We start from the raw sequence: 17,064 nt of genomic DNA on the forward strand, positions 1-17,064 counted from the left end.
TTAGTTGACAGTTCAAAGAACTTCAATATATCCGAGGTGCTTGACCTCATTTTCATTTTAATGTGCCAAAAATCAACCAATACCAAGGTATCAGGGATCCCACTGAGTGCCAGAACAGCCGTCTGTCTGACCACTGCCAAACACAGGCTTTTGTGTGGCTCTTCTCCACTCAAATCACAGGAAACAAACAGCACAACTCGAGCCCTCCATAAGCTGCTTAATGCTTGCAGCCTTTTCGACAATTAGAGGATTAAAATTTTAAGCCCTCTCCTTAGAATTTTCAAACTTGGAATAGGAAGGAAAGGAGTTACATAAAACATCCTTTTTACATGAAGTACAGGGACCTTCAAAAAGTTCACGGGGAGGACAGGCATTTCTTGAAGGGAATAAGCAGCCATTTGGGACACCCGCATCCCATACTAGAGGGCCTGGATTCAAGTCCCAGCTCTGCTCCTTCAAATGCGCATTCTGGGAGGCAGCAGATGATGGCTCAAGTCCTTGGGTCACTGCTACCCTCACAGGAGTCCTAGCCTGAGTTCCTGTCTGCTGGCATTGGCCTGGCCCAGCCCTGGCCAGGGCAGGCAACTGGGGAGAAACCTAGCAAGTGGGAGCTCTCCCTCTCTTTCAAATATATAATGTAAAATAAATAGATTTTAACATTTATGGAAGATATGTATTATGAAAAAACTGCATGGATTCCAAATTTTGGGGGATCAACAAAGCGCCAATCAATTCCATTTTCTCATGGACTTTCTAAAGTATCCTCATACAACATGAATTTCAAAATATACAGCAAATAGGGGAAAGAGAAGACAAAACAAAACAACAACAAAAAGGGAAAAGAATCAAGGTTCTCACAAGCTAAAAACTAAACAGCAATTCTAAGTCATCTCCTTAACATTTATTAGAGTAGCTTATTGATGGACATAGATGCCCTTGGAACTGACTCTCCGTAATAAAATTTTCCAATTTAATATAGAGTATAAATAATATAGAGTATAAATAACTATCCCTTAAATTATTTTCTAACAACATTTTTAAAATGGGAAAGTGTATTCCAAATTTCAAATAAAGGATGCTAAGTTCTTTGATCAGGTATTAAGAGGTCAATTAACCTGTAAAGTACTCAAGAAATATACTAACCACACTAGGGAAATAATCATGTTATAGAGTCACCTTTCTGGGGAAGTATATTCATATTTTCATTATTGGGATGTGGGGATATATAAGTCCTACACACACACACACACACACACACACACACACTGCATTCCTAGTAGAAAGACTGGAATCTTTGCTCAACCTCACTTATTCACTTATTTAATAAACTATAGAGGCCCGGCTCTATTCTGATTCAAGATAACTCGGGTTTCAGGAGCTGTGCGAAGTCCTGTGATACTCCCAGCTACTGGCCATTCCCTGTCTACTTCCTTTATAACTCAACTCTCTGCTGTCTCAAAGAGGCCTCAGATTCTTCCTGGTGTGCCAGTGTAGATAAAGCTTCCGAAAAGCAGGATAGTGGTGGCAGGGAATGGGGTATTACTTTTTAGAGCTTTTAATCACTGAAGTGCAGCATTTACTGAAGGGATGCTGTTTGCGGCTGGTCTCGCTGCTTCTCATGTTTTAATCCCCCTCTTCTCAGCTTTCCTCCTCTTTGTCCTTATATGTAGTTCATCTTGATGCGAATGCTAATGTTCTATTTACATTTAGATTCAGAGGAGTGGCACCAAATGTTCTTTTCCTTCCTCTTGGAATATACTATATCCCCAAACTGGCAGGTCTTGCTGATTCTTTCTCCTTCTTTAATTTGAAATCCATCTATTTTTTTGCTTTTTCCCTTCAATCGTAACAGTGTAAGTTCAACCCAGCATCATGAATGGATGACTACAACAGGATTTTAACTGTTTTGCTAATGAAAGAAGTACCAGGGGAGATGGAAATATTATTATTTCTTCAATATTTATTTTTTGCAGAGTTAAAAGTCCAGATTCATCAAATAAAATGACTTACCTGAATATTTGTCACAATCCAAACATACAATTTAATAACATGTTTGCCAATATTAAGTGTGATTGAATGCTTAAAAATGTAAATAATAAAATGACTAATACATTAGTATCACACAAAATCAATAAAATGCTTAAGAAAATATGATATCAAAATAGGAAAATATGATAATAGCTTGGAATTTAAATATTTAGGGGCCAGCATTGTAGCATAATGGGTAAGGCAGCTACCTACTACACTGGCATCCCATATGGAGGCCAGTTCGTGTTCTAGCTGCTCCACTTCTGAACCGGCTCCCTGCTAATGTGCCTGGGAAAGCAGTGGAGGAGGGCCCAAGTACTCGTGCCCCTCTGTGCATGTGGGAGCTCTGGAAGAAGCTCCTGGCTCCTGCCCAGCTCCAGCTGTTGTGGCCATTTGGGGAGCTAACCAGCGGATGGAAGATCTCTCTCTCTCTCTCTCTCTCTCTTGCTTCCTTCTCTTTCTCTGTGTAACTCTGCCTTTCAAATAAATAAATTGATCTTTAAAAAAAGAAAATTAAATATTTAGCACTATTAGGAACTAGCTTTTTATAAAAGTCTATGTGTTATTGCTGAGATGTAAGCACATTTTTGTGCAAATTTTTCCAGATGATGAAAGATTCTTTTTGACTTCATACTACTCGAGAGTGGTAAAGCAAACAGTTAAAAGCCACCTTCAAGTATTTTCTCAGACTCCTTCAACTTAAATAATGCCAACCCTCATTTGTGCTCTTGCAGGGACGATTCTGAGTAACTTAATTTTTGACAGGGACTATAATCTGTTCATTGATAATGAGCGAAGTTTTTCTTTCAAGCAAAGCACTGAAAACTCTTCTTGTGTTTTTCGTTTGAACATGTGAAAATGGAGACGCACAGCAGTTACCTGTTATTAGTTAAATAATCTTACGCTCAAGGTAACTTGTTCAGAAAATCTCTGAACTAGAGTAAAAATTAGCTTTTTTAAAACAAGCTCTGATTTTCAACTGTCTTCTTCCTCTACTCAAGAATGACAGGTACTGGCAGAATGCTTTCTAAGCACACACACATTTCTTCAGTTAGATATTTTAATTAGCATATAACTCTCTGGAATGAGAAAGATTTGTTCAGTAATCACTTCTACTGTGACAGAACCACATGGCTGCACATGGTGATGTGAAGTTTAGACAGTCTACTGTCTCAGGTGCACAAATCACACACCAGGGGCAATGGGGCACAGCCACCAGAGCTTTGCTGGCCGGGACTCTAAATTACCAATTTTGAGTACATTTATCTTGCATAGACTTTCCATATGGATCACTGTGCTCAATTTACATCATTCAGATTTCAAATCTGCAGTATCCTACCAAAAAGTATTTAACAATACAGTACCTAGTACATAGTAGAAATTAACGTTCTTTTTTCTCCCTAAAATTGCCCTACTCAAACCATTCTCCTCAATTGTCCAGAGGTAATCCTTAGTATATAAAAAAAATCAAACTATATTACTTACCTAATTAAAATCATTAACTGGCTTCTGTCTGCTCTCCAAACAAAACCAGAACTCTTTTTTCTTATCCAAGGAGCCCTTTCCAAGTTTCTCTCTTCAGATCCTTTATAATAATTCCTTATCTCTTAATTCTATTCTTTGAACCATACACAATTACCAGGATCCAGTTCTTCCTGCCTCGGGGCCTTTGCACATGCTGTGCAGAGTCCCCCCCCCCCCCATTTTTACCTGGCCAACTCTATTTATTCATTGTTTAAGGCTTAGCTTCAATGCCACCTCCATCAAGAAATCTTTCCAAGTTCACTGAGTCTGGGTTTTATACCAGCATTTGCTTTGTTAAGATTTTTTTTCCTTAGTCTTTACTCTTATACCTGATTAAGAGTAAATAAGCCCCAAGTCAAGAGATATGAAAATGAGGGACAGGTCAAGGAAGCAGAAGAAGGGAAGTTTCGTAATGGAAGGGATAAACTCAATAGAAGGAAAAAGCAAACGGGACACCTAAGAGTTCCTACAGTTAATAGACCAGAACAAATCACTATCAAAACCACTAGCCAACGCACAAGGAAATTGGCAGGGAGAATACAAAGCCCTCCTTTTCCTCAAAATGACCCTATCTTAAAACAACCATATTTTAAGCAAATATACTGTTATGAAGCGCTCACACGGATACAAGTGGTTTTCAAGAAGCCCCATTTGTTATGAAATACATCCACAGAACCGAGTTTAATACAGACATCCTAATGTTAGGGATCAATACACAACTGACTTCCTTGGATTGGTGCCACGGAGAGATGTCTACAAGCAGGTCATCCTATTCCATTTGACTTTAAGCAGAATAAAAGTCGATTTTAAAAGCTGTCCCTGATCTCCCCTCCTCTCCCTTCCATTTGTTGCTTGGTAAGACTCCCAAGGGCTCTGCTCAATGGCAGCTTTTGGCAGAATAAGTACTAGTGATATACATGCTGTCCCGGATGTCCAGGAAAGCACTCGTCTTATTGCTGTGTACTGGGAAGAAATATCTAGATTCATGGAGGAGTCACGGACTGGCAAAACTCCAGTCCACATTATACACTGTAAGAGTGTATCTTTATCTTCCGGCAAGGGAGAAGTGAAATGACACTATCTTGGTGTACAGTGTTACTGAATCTTACCTGATGACAATGCTAGCTTAATAAAACCATGTTATTAGGTGCTTTCTGTGGCTGTGGACCAGGAAAAGGTCACTGCCCGAAAGAAAATAAGTTTGAGTAACTATTTATATTCAAAGGCTTCGTTCATGGAGGGGCTGGCATTACTGTGTGCTGATAATGCAGGTGCATGCAATGCTGGCATCCCATGCGGGCATTGGTTCATGTCCAGCTGTTCCACTTCCTAGCCAGCTCCTTGTTGACAGCCTGGGAAAAGCAGTGGAAGATGGCCCAAGTGTGGGGCCACTGCCATCCACAGGGGACACATGTACGAAGTTCCTGGCTTCAGCCTGCCACAGCCCCAGCTGTGGACAATCAGCAGATGGAAGATCTCTCTACATCTCTCTCTCTCTTTATCTCTCTCTATAACAATTTAAAAAATTTTTCCTCACAATCTTATTTCCAAAAGAAAATTTTAACTTTCTAATGCCTTGAAATTTACTGCCAATAGCTTATTTCACTCTTACAATTTTATTTTATTTTGCTTAAAGTCTTTTTCCTTCAATCTGCCTTGAAAAGGTTATTACAGGTAATAGTTTGTGGGATATACTCATAGAAAACAGCTAAAAATGACCAAGATCTGTATAGTGGCATACATTTTGTGATATTTTTATCACTATTATTTCATTTAATTGTGACGAAAAATGTGTGGAAATTATTACATGAATTCCTAACATTTAAGATGAGAAGACAAAGGGTTAAATAATAAGTGAATCATAATCCTACAAATAGAAAGTTGGCATCCCCTGATTCGACATTCCATGTTTTTAATACTTTGCTGTATTAAATAGAGAATTTATAAAAAGATTCTAGTGAAGTATTTTTATTGGTAATTATGAAACATGTGGAATGGGCATCTTCTAAAAAGATGTAATAGTTAAGATAATTTAAACTATCCAACCTGAGTATTGACTTCACAGCTAAAGAAATACTTGCTTTGTACTCATAAAGTGCATGGGTTTTCTTTTTTTTTTTCCTTTCTCCCTAAAATATGTTCTCCCTTTCATGCTCGTGGTTGCTCCCTTACAAACATTTCTTTGTGCTGCATTCATTCCAACATACAGTATTTTGGCTGAATACTGAGACATTCTTTCTCCCCATCCTCCAGGCTTCATTGAAATCCAAGGTCAGTGATGAAGGCCTTCGGGAACCTTCCCAAGGGCCTGATAGAGGAAATAAGAAAGCCAAAACCAGAACAGCACTGTGAGTGCCTTTCGGCTACTTGTGCAGCGCCTCGCGTACAAAGAAGCAGGACTGCCAGACCCCCACGGATATCACTTGGTGGCAGCAGATGTGATTATACCGCGTTTTGAAAAAGCAGCATTAATATTACCAGTCATGAAATTATCTAACTCTTTTCAGAATTCATTTAGAACATGTGGTCTCTGGAGATGGTGAAATTCCACAGACTATCAGCCATGTGAAGTTATATTAGTTTTGCAATTTGATCCATTTATATTTTTGGTTCTCTCCTGGTAAGGATATTCTACTTTTGTAAACAGAGGAAATTTTTAATCCACAGGAAAGCATATTGGCCTTATCATGTAAGATAATAAGCTAAGATATAAGAGTTTTATATGTACCTTATTGAAATTATCTGCTATCTACCATGCCAGGAGCCGTGCTAAATGTTTTGAATACATTTTCTAGCTTAGTACACCCAACAACCTTCAGGGAGGTGTATTCCTCTTCCTGTTAGCAATGAAAGAAGTCAAGTTAAGTGATTTTTCTAAGCATGCACAGATGGTAAGTTATAGGACTGGATTTAATCCATGTTTATCAGATATTTTTTCCCTTTCCACCATGACACTGCCATTGCTGAAAAATTACCAAAAAATAACATAGACTTGCATGCAAACTGTCCCCAACACTATCGTTATACACTTTCACAGTTAGTTGCTCTTGCCCAGAAATTATTCTGACCTATTAAATTAGGATGACAAATCTGTGAGAAAATACTGTTAATAATGCTCATCTTCTGATTCACTCCCCAGGCTGAAGCTGGGAGCCAGGCAAACCATCCATTTCTCTGATACGGGTCTCTGGGGAGTACATTAGCAGGCACTGGGAGCTGGAAACTAAACCCAAGAACTGCAGTGTGGCACATGGGCTTAGTGACTGCTAGGCTAAACGCATGCCCATTATAGATGTACTCTGACAAAAAAAAAAAAATGACCACAGGTACTTAAGTACTTTACAAAGTATAAGACAGGGCTTAATAAATGTTTAGTATCAGTAACAACATGGTTATTTATTCCTACATTTCAAATGAGAATTATAGCTTGCTATTCTACATGCTGGGGATACAGAAGTCAACAATCAAGACACCAACAAAATCAAAATCTGCCTTCTGAAAAGCCAAGACACTCTGGGGAAAAAAAAAAAAAAAACCTAAATGAAAGATCTCCACGAGTGAGATCCCAGTGGAAAGAACAGGTCATCAAAGAAGGAGGTACCTTTCTCTGAAGGGAGGAGAGAGCTTCCACTTTGACCATGGCCTTGTCTAAATATGATCAGAGTCGGTGAACTCAGGGGGCTTCCATAGCCTTGGCAGCTCATGACAAGAGCCTAGGGTGATTACTGATGCCATAAACAAGAGTGTCAATTTGTTAAGTCAACAACAGGAGTCACTGTGCACTTACTCCTCATGTAGGATCTTTGTCCTTAGTGTGCTGTACATTGAGATTTAATGCTATAACTAGTACTCAAACAGTATTTTTCACTTTGTGTTTCTGTGTGGGAGCAAACTGTTGAATCTTTACTTAATGTATGCTAAACTGTTCTTCTGTATATAAAGAGAATCGAAAATGAATATTGATGTGAATGGAAGGGGAGAGGGAGTGGGAAAGGGGATGGTTGCGGGTGGGAGGGACGTTATGGTGGGGGAAGCCATTGTAATCCATAAGCTGTACTTTGGAGATTTATATTCCTTCACAGAGCTTGCATTTAGTAGGAAAGACTAAACAAGGCAATAAATAGTATAAAAATAAAAATATCTATTCTATTAGACATGAAGAAGTGCTAAGGATAAGAAGAAAAAAATAAAGCAAAGGAAAGTGATAGGAAGTGTTGGGGTGGGAAAACTGTATTTAAATATATATATATAAAAGGCAGAGAGAGATAAAGAGAGAGTTCACATCCATTGGTTTATAACTCAAATGCCTACAACTGTCAGATCTTGGTTATGCTGAAGCTGGGAGCAAGGAATTCCATCCAGGTCTCTCAAAGTGAGCAGCAGGGACCCATATTTTTGAGCAATCACCTGCTGCCTCCCAGGGTGCACATTAGTGGAAAGCAGGAATTAGAACTATACCTAGGTACTCTGCCATGGGATGGAGGTACCTTAACTGCTGTGCCAAATGCATTACGATCTTTACTAGAGTGTCAGGCACGCCTGGCTGTTAAGATGATGCTAAAGATCTGATGGAAGAAGGGAGGGAAATGAGTGATCGGGGATTTCTAGGCAGAGGAAACAGCCCCTGTGAGGCCAGACACACTGAGGTGGTCACACATGGCTGGAGCAGAGCAAGTAAGACAGAGGTCAGAGGGGACAGACTTATGGGACATGGGACTGTGCAGGTCACAGGGAGAACTCTGACATCTACTCTGGCTGGTGGGGGAAGCCACTGGACGGTTTACAGTGGAGGGGTGATGGGATCTAAATCCCACTTTATAGGGTCTCTTGGGTTGCTGACTGGACGGAGGGCAGTGGCACACAGGGAACTCAGTCTACTGGCTGAGCTTTCATGGGGGTCATGGCGGTGTCAATGGGAATGCTATGGGATGCACATGTATGTGCCAGGGCACGGATGTATGCGAGACGGCTGGTGACTTCTGCATGCGGATACCACGATCTTCACAGGCAACGATAGGCCGTCAGTGGTTGTGAGCTGAGCTGTTGCTTGCTTCTTTATATTAATGAAATGTTAGCCATTCCTATAAAAATAATTCTAATGCTCCACTTCAATAGCTATTACTTCTTAAAACCTGAAATAACCACATAAACATATTGACCCCAAACAGTGTAAAAATATTCCTGTATTAAGATGAGTTATAGAGGTATTCTCATTTATATCACAAGCATTTCCAGAAGTTATAATTAATGGGAATGCCAAACTTTGGCAGTCATTAAACCATGGAAATGTCCCTTAAATTGGAGCTATAATTTTTAAAAAAATAAAGAAATGCCCACATCAGTTTTGCTGCAAATAGTGTTTTATCAAACTTTGTTTTAAGTTTTTGTCAAACAAATTGACAAGAATTATATGCTACGGTAGATTTAATGACATGAGTAATTTAAAATTTACCATATATGAGTAAAGTTGAACATCTTTTCATTATGTTTTATAGTCCTTGACTATTTCACGACTGGACTTGGTCTTTTTACTTTTTATTTGTCATCTGTATTTAGTAGATCCATTAAGCCTTTGACTATAATATAAATTAAAAATGTTACCTTGCAAAAATAATAAATAGAATATTAAGTTGAATAAAAAATAAAACATGGAAATGAACAAACCAGGGAATTTAGTTAAACTGAATTAGAATTTACTGATTTCTCTAATGCACAACAAAACATACTGAAGAAGTGAAGAATGTGCCACCTCAAAGTATCCTGAATTGGTAAATCATTTGAGGCCGCATTACTTGAGGGGCTGTAACTTTAGAAGGGTCATGTGGCCTGTCTGTCCCTGCATTCAGCAAGCCATGAGAATTCCTCAGGAAGACTGCACTTCACATACCAGGGCAGAAAGAGAGCCTTGAGCACCAGAAACTGGTAACTGGAGCTCCAGAGATTCTGAACAAACACCATGCGATAGCCCATATCTCCCTTATTTCCCACCAGCTTCTCAATCCTCCACCCCACCCTGTTTATCCTTAATAACAGTCCTAGAACTTACTACTCTAGTCCACAGATGCGTATCTCCACACATTTATTGTTCTTTGTCCAAAATGTATAAAAGCATCATGTTTTGTCATTTCTTTAGACTTTACTCTCCTGAAATCATCCCCATTTAAATGTAAATCTAACAGAGTTTATATTTTTCTCTTGTTAAGCAGCACTTGTATTAATTGATATGGATTGATAGATCAATCAATCCAGTCAAAGAGGTTATGTAGAAAATGGGGGGAGGGGAAGCAGATTCTCTCCTCCCCTACACACATCAAGACCATCAGCCATTGAATTGCTACTGATTTAGAATTATTCCTTACAACCAGCTGCAACACTGCTTTTTCTCTACCTCTGACATCACTGTTAAATAGTTACTGGAATTAATGCTTAAAATTTGTAGTGACTTCTATTTTACTCTTAGCTGGTGAATTATAATGTACCTATGAAGATAAAGGGATTCCTGAGCTGTGTGTGACTTCGTTATGAATAAATATGAAGGCAAAATAAATTCAAGAAAAATAAAATTATCTTCAATGTTTGGGAATGAAAAATGCCAAGTGAACAGTGAAGACAAGTCCATAATTTAAGCTCGGAGCATTTTATTTCTAAGAATGCAGTATTAGTCACTTTGATCTACTGCAGATGCTTGGAGAATATATATGTGCTTATCTTTTTTACGTATGCCCAGGCTTCTAAGAAACTGTTAGAATATAGGCCTTATTTTGGGGGAGCAACTGTTCCTATTTGTTTTTGTTTGTTTGTTTGTGCTTAGTGTCTGGAAAGAGAATATTAAATCATTGTACAAGTACCTCAAAATCTTCAAACAAAAAACTTCAGCATTTGAGTTTTCATGAAATACACAGAAGTAAATCAGAGATCCAACAGGTGCTCCAATGGGGAGCACAAGGTTGCAATAGAGGACCTTTCCTCATGGTATTTCTTTGACAAGCAGGCTGATTCCATCTGGGTTCTGCCGGGTGCCTCTCTAGCGATAAAAACCATTGAATCTTTCTTATCATAGGCAGGGTCAGTAAGCACCTCATTTTTTCAAGTTCTTTAAACACCAAAAAAAAAAAAAAAGAGAGAGAGAGTTGATATGGTTCTTAAATTCAAACAGATCACAAATGTGTATTTCCTAAATCAATAATCTTTGTACAGCGCATATCCTTGATGGATAAAATAAGTCATTTGAACTGTACAATTCTGCCTGAGTGCGAGGAAACTTGACCTGTCACTATTTTCCATGCAAATATACTACTTGGCATGTAATAGTAAGCACTCAATAAATGCATGATGGCTGAGTGATAAAACAAATACCTCTGCTTTAATTTGCAGATTATCTTCAGAAAATCTCTATATACTACTGTCTCAATTACACTGTGATTTTGATAAGTGAGATGAAAAGAACTGATAATCCACTCCATCCTAAATTTTTAAGATTTAATATAGAAGACTTTACATTTCTTACTTGTATATTTTTAATCACTGTATCAGAAATTATAGAACAGGAATCTCAAGAAACTAAGTATTTTTATAGATGGTGCTAATTTATAAATACAAGTACTTCCCTCTACAATAAATGAAAGCATGGTGCTAAGGTTTGGATATTAATTTGCATGGTGAATGTCCCTAAAATGCCCAACGTGGAGCTGGTGGGAGGTGGTGTTACTGTTAAGCAGTGGGGTCTAGTTGGAGGTCCTTAGGTCATACAAGCACTCTCTGAAGGCAGTTCTCAGGACAGAAGGTTGTTATCAACTCCTGAGTTGGACTCTAAAGCTCTCTGCTCCCTGGCTGGTCAGGTGCTGCTCTGCATATGTTCCACCCTCACGATGAGCCAAACTAATGGGGGTTGCCAGGTCTTAGTCCTGAACCACCAAAACTATGAGCTAAATAAACCTTTTTTCTTCATACAGTTAGCTGCCTCAGCGCAGTGTGGTAACGAAGAGCTGACTAATGCAGAGAGGTATTATCTATTGTGAATTCATGACTAGGTGGGAATCAGGCCAAGGTATTTTCTTATATAGATTTAGCAACATAATTCTAGATGCTTATCCTGAAGGCCAATGTTTTAACCACTCTTCAGGTGGAAAACTTAGTGGCTTCTCTTCACTCACTTATGAATTCATTTATTTTCTTTCTAGAACCATGGCCAAGCTTGCCGACTCACCACCTTTGAAATTAATTGAGCAATAAAAACCCTCCTCTTTTGCTCTTCCTCTATTATCTTTTCGAATTTATTTTTATTTATTTGAAAGGTGGAGAGAGAGAAAATGACACAGATCTCATCCAGTGGCTCACTCTTCAAATGCCAGCAACAAGCCAGGGTTGGGCCAGGCTGAAGCAGGGAGCTGGGAACACAACATAAATCTCCCATGTTGGGGTCAGGAATCAATCTACCTAAACCAGCACCTGCTGCCTCTCAGGGTACACATTAGCAGGAAGCTGAAATCAGGAGTGGAGCTGGGATTAGAACCCAGGTACTCCAATATGGGATGTGGGCATCCCAAGTGGTATCCTCCTTACCTTCTCCTTATTTATTTTATTTTTTTTAAGAGAATGGAGTGTTGTGTTCCATACATAATAGTAAAGGGACAAAGGAAGCAAACTGCTTAGGGAAATCTTCCCATGGGATCAATTGGATCTCACTTTTTTCCAGTAATACTAACACACAATCTCTATTTAGTAACATTAACATTATTATAACAGAATTCAGATTATCCCAATATACCAGCTCTACTTCAGAGATTCTTAAAGAGCCATACAACTTAGGTGAATTACTTCCTGTGTATATAATAAGAACAGAAGATACATGGACCTGAAGTGATGAGGTTTATCTTTTTTATCTCAATCTCATCTGCAAAGGCCCTAAGAATAACCACCCGTTTTATCCAAATCAACAACTGAAAATATGATTGTTATTTATAATCCAACATGGAAAGATTTTTTATTCAAGAAAAAGTAATATAAAGAGAAAAATATTTCTTCAAAATCACTTGCTGACTATGACATTTCAGATTCTCAGATGCTAAGATAATGGGGCATACAGGCTGTAACAATCTTTTTAGAACCTTAAAGCCTAGTTTTGAAAGTAAAATACAGAGGAAGGTAGGAGAAAAGAGGGTTGTGTTAAATCACCACTGAAATATCTAATAATGGTATGTTGGAAAGGTCAAACTATTATGGAAAAAGATTATAGATGGCCCACATAGTTTGGGTGTCAACAAGTGATGATGGGATTCGACATGCAGGGTAACCTCTTGAAAGCATAGGCTGAAGTTCATGTAAGAGGATTAGAAATTTGCATCACACAATGTGCACTCCAAGTTTCAGCACAAAGCAGCAATCTTCAATGTGTTGAGCAGCATGAGACACAGAGCAAGTACCCAAATAACAGTGGTTCAATAAACGCACTCCATCCTCAGCAACCTTGACAAACTCCACAAACTTGATTACTAATGCAACCAGATGGGACCTCCCTGCTTCTTCACCATTGCTCTCCCTCTAACCTAAGTCTGTTCCAGCACAGTAGCCTTTCAAAAAACTTTCTATTTTGACAGAATTGGAGACTTGCAGGAAGCTGGAAAAGGACTTCAAAGAGCTCCTTAAGGTAGCTTCCCCCAGTACACAGATGGAAGGTAATATGAAAGCCAAGGAACAGACACTGGCACATGACTGCTAACTTGACCACAGACCTTATTTGGTTTTCACCTTTGCCCAACCCTTCCTCAAAATCCTATGTTGAAATCATAACTCCAAGTGTGCCAGAATGTGATGTGCAGATAGGGCCTTTAGAAAGTTAATTAAGGAAAATTGAGGTCATATGGGTGGTCCCTAACGCAACAGGACTCACACCCATATTCGAATAGAAGGACACAGCCCAGGCTGAAGGATGATCATGGGAGGACACAGTGAGAAGATCAAGAGCAAGGCAATTAGAGAGGTCAGAAGAAACCAGACCTAGACACCTTGATCTTGGACTTTTGCTTCCAGAATTGTGAGAAAATAACTTTCTGCTGTTTAACCCAGTCAGTCTCTGGTGTTTTGTTATGGCAGCCTTGGCAAACATAGATCGCCACTTTTTCAACACTGTGCTCATTTGTGTATGTGTGTCTAGTTCTTTGCAGTTTTACCTCATGCACAGATTTGTGTAACCACCACATTCAAGATATAGAACTTCCCCTTCACAACAATATAAAAGCCTTGTGCTACCTCTTTGTATTCACACCTACTTACCCCCTCCCTGTTTCCCGGCAGCAACTCACTGATTCTCCAAAACTCTGGTTTTACCATTTCAAGGATGTTCTATAAATGGAGTCACCCAGCATGAAATGTTTTGAGATCTACTTTTCCCACCAAGAGTAATGCTTTTGAGGCAAATCAAGGTTGTTGTTGTATGTATCAATAACTAAATCATCTCCCTGTACCATCGCATGAATACTGATCATCTATCTTTCACCTTGCTGTTGGATTCTTCTTTCAAAAATGCAAATCTCATGTTGTCCCTCTTTAAAAGCCCCCGACTGATCTTGGCAATCGAGCCCCGTAAGCACACATAATCAAGCTCTCCAATGGCTCCCTGCGGACCTCTCAGCCTCCACTCAAGCCTCCTGGCCTTTGTTCTCTCCCCTGCCTAAGCAGCAGCCTGAGTTTTTTCCTGCATCCTCCGAAGGACCCTTCTGGACTTCAAGGATATACACGTTTCTTTTCTGAACCAACTCTTCTCAATCTTAACCCTTTCTGCCTCCCAGCCCCACTCCTTTTAATTAGCTAAATCACGAATTCATTGAATATTTGTGAGGTATAGTAACTCTAAGCAGAAAATGCACAAGGATGAACACAACCCTCATTCTGGATTACTCATGGTGATACTTATAGGTGGTTATTCGTAGGATCGTAATTCAGAAGAATTCAAGATTTCATTCTCGTTGGGAAGCAATCATGTTTTGCACAAAGAGCCAGGCAGCACCATGTACAGGAGAAGTAGCATCTGGGAGTGCCAGCTCCCACGCTCCCTAGCTCTGGAACTTTAGGCAAATCCATATAATGGTCTCAGTATTGTTCTCTTGAAAAAACTGTGTCAACTAGGTCTATGAATGATCAGGTAATGTTTTTCAGAATATTTCTGGCACATCTTACATATTTTATGTACTTAAGATAATTCCTATAAGAAAGGCAAAACAATGCAAACATAGAAAAAGAAAAAAAACCAGTATTTAGCTACTTTGTTTCCTAAAAGCTATTTATGTAACTCACGTAATACAGATATTCTGATTTCTCCCATGAAAGTATACTTATAATCTGACTATAAAGCAATATTTTCATTGATCATATATTTGTTAAATAACACAGAATATATCATAAATCTAAATAAATGAAAGAGTATACCAAAAATTCCAGTTATTTGTGTATCTTAAAGCAGCACTAATGGATAAAAGACTCTATGTAATTATAACAATTCTATTCCGTAATATTTATGGTAGCTTGCTTATCAATGAATCTCTTTAACACTCTAATCTTTTTAGTGTCACTTTATTACATTTGAAATTAGTTTCCAACACTGTGTAGAAATTAAACTGGCTTGTATTAAAGGCAAAGGATAACAGAGATCAATATCAAGGAATGAACATTCAGCATGTACTTAAGAAAAAGTAAATGGTTCTCCAGCAAAGTTCATGTAAATAAAAGGCACTATAACAAGCCAAATTTAATTCAAGGTAGGGATAGGCTCAATGACTATATGGAACTCATGTTACTATCAATTATCAGTTACTCTGCTTATCTCATTTACATATTCTAAATACAGGAAAATCTCATCTATCATGAGCAATAAAGGAAAACCAAAAATAGCTTTTCCATTCTCCAATTCTTCAAACCCCAAATAATATGGAAATTATTTAATAAAGAGAAAGAAAGTGAAATAGAAAGAGGAGTAGGCCAGCAAAGAGTGAGAAAATAATGGTCTACAGAAAAAAAGGTACAAATAAAACAAGGCAATTTTCGGTATGGGCTACTAAAGAGCACTTTGATGTCACTGCAACAGTGACCTATGGATTCCTTTCTGGTAGTTCCTTGATTGATAATATGCATATTTTTCCAGCAGGCTTTTTACATTTAAGCCCATGAACTTTCAATGTGCAGCAACACTCAGCAAATGCAAAAGAATAGAGAGGAAAGATAATCTGCCCATGGCAGTCAGACTCTCAGGTTGTCCTGTGAGTCCCACCTTCTGGTATTCAAGTCTTCGTGTAATTCCCTCCCCTTGAGTGGGTGGGGCCTGTACCTGCTTCTGCTTCATAGCACGTGACTATGTTTGTGGTGATGTGTGCATGATCACACATTACACAGAGCTGTGACATTCTTCTTGCTAGGGCATTCCCTATTCTGGCTGCCATGCTGTGAGCTGCCCATGGAGATAGTCATGAGACAGGAGTTAAGACCAATAGCCAGCCAGAGGTTGAACTCTTCCGTTTGACAGTCTGCCAACAACAAAACCCTGCCACCAATCATGTGAAACTGGAAACAGTTTCTTCCCCAGTCAAGACATCAAATGAGAATTTATCTCAGGGTGGCTTAAGGAGGCACCTGGACTCCCGCTCCACGGAATTCCTAAGATAATATGAAGATACTTCACACTTTCATGGAAAATGGAATTAAAAGATATCTTTATTTTGGCACAAAAATTGAAATTCACATATTATTTTTCCCATAAAATGCATTCTCCACAAACTCTGTGAAGTACTTCATCACTGTATGTCATAATAAGCCACTAAGTTTACGGAAGCATTATTATATACCACTGAATTACACAAGCCCTAACTTTTCACACTAGTAACAGTGTGTGACGTCAAACCCAGACTTCAGCGCATGACTCGGCAGAGGGAGCCTTCTCCCCTTTTCTCTAAGGGATATTTTAGAATACACAATGTTTGTTGTGTTGGTGTGGCTGAAGGGGCTGTCCTCTGTATGGTAGGATGGTCAGCCACACCTGAACTCTACCCACTAGATGCTAGCAGCACTCACCATCCTCTAGTTGTGGAAAAAAAATTTAAAAAAAAAAAAAACCTCTAAGATCTGCCAAATTCCTTTGGCATGGAAAATCATCCCTGTTTCAGAATCACTAGTTTAGAGGAATTTCTTCTTTTATCTCTAATCTGTATTTGTTCAATCAGTGGACTACTGCTTGATGATCACGGTTTTAGGATCTTTTAAGTATATAACAATCTAAACACGAAATGGCTGGATGCTTGCTTTTCAATTTGTGAAATGGTTCAAAGGCTGTCAATAAAAGGAAATTGGATGACTTTCAAAAACACAGATTACGTTTTTTCAATATCTAGTGATTCAATGCTTCCAACACACATTTCCACAAATCATGCATTAATATTTTAAAATTGATTTTGATTTTATTTTGCTGTGTTATTTAAGAGGAACACGCATAACACATATCAGAACACTAATGAAAAGCATGAAATT

The 17,064-nt window shown here is 38.6% G+C and overlaps 1 protein-coding gene across 20 annotated transcripts in view; it reads right to left on the minus strand.

Moving 5' to 3' along the window:
• The window catches only part of ADGRL3 (adhesion G protein-coupled receptor L3), an 870,273-nt gene that overhangs the window by 176,706 nt on the left and 676,503 nt on the right, over window positions 1-17,064 (minus strand). The gene's annotated exons all lie outside the window — the stretch shown is intronic.

Source organism: Oryctolagus cuniculus, chromosome 8, assembly GCF_964237555.1.
Source record: "Oryctolagus cuniculus chromosome 8, mOryCun1.1, whole genome shotgun sequence".
In the NCBI taxonomy this organism is placed as follows: Eukaryota; Metazoa; Chordata; class Mammalia; order Lagomorpha; family Leporidae; genus Oryctolagus; species Oryctolagus cuniculus.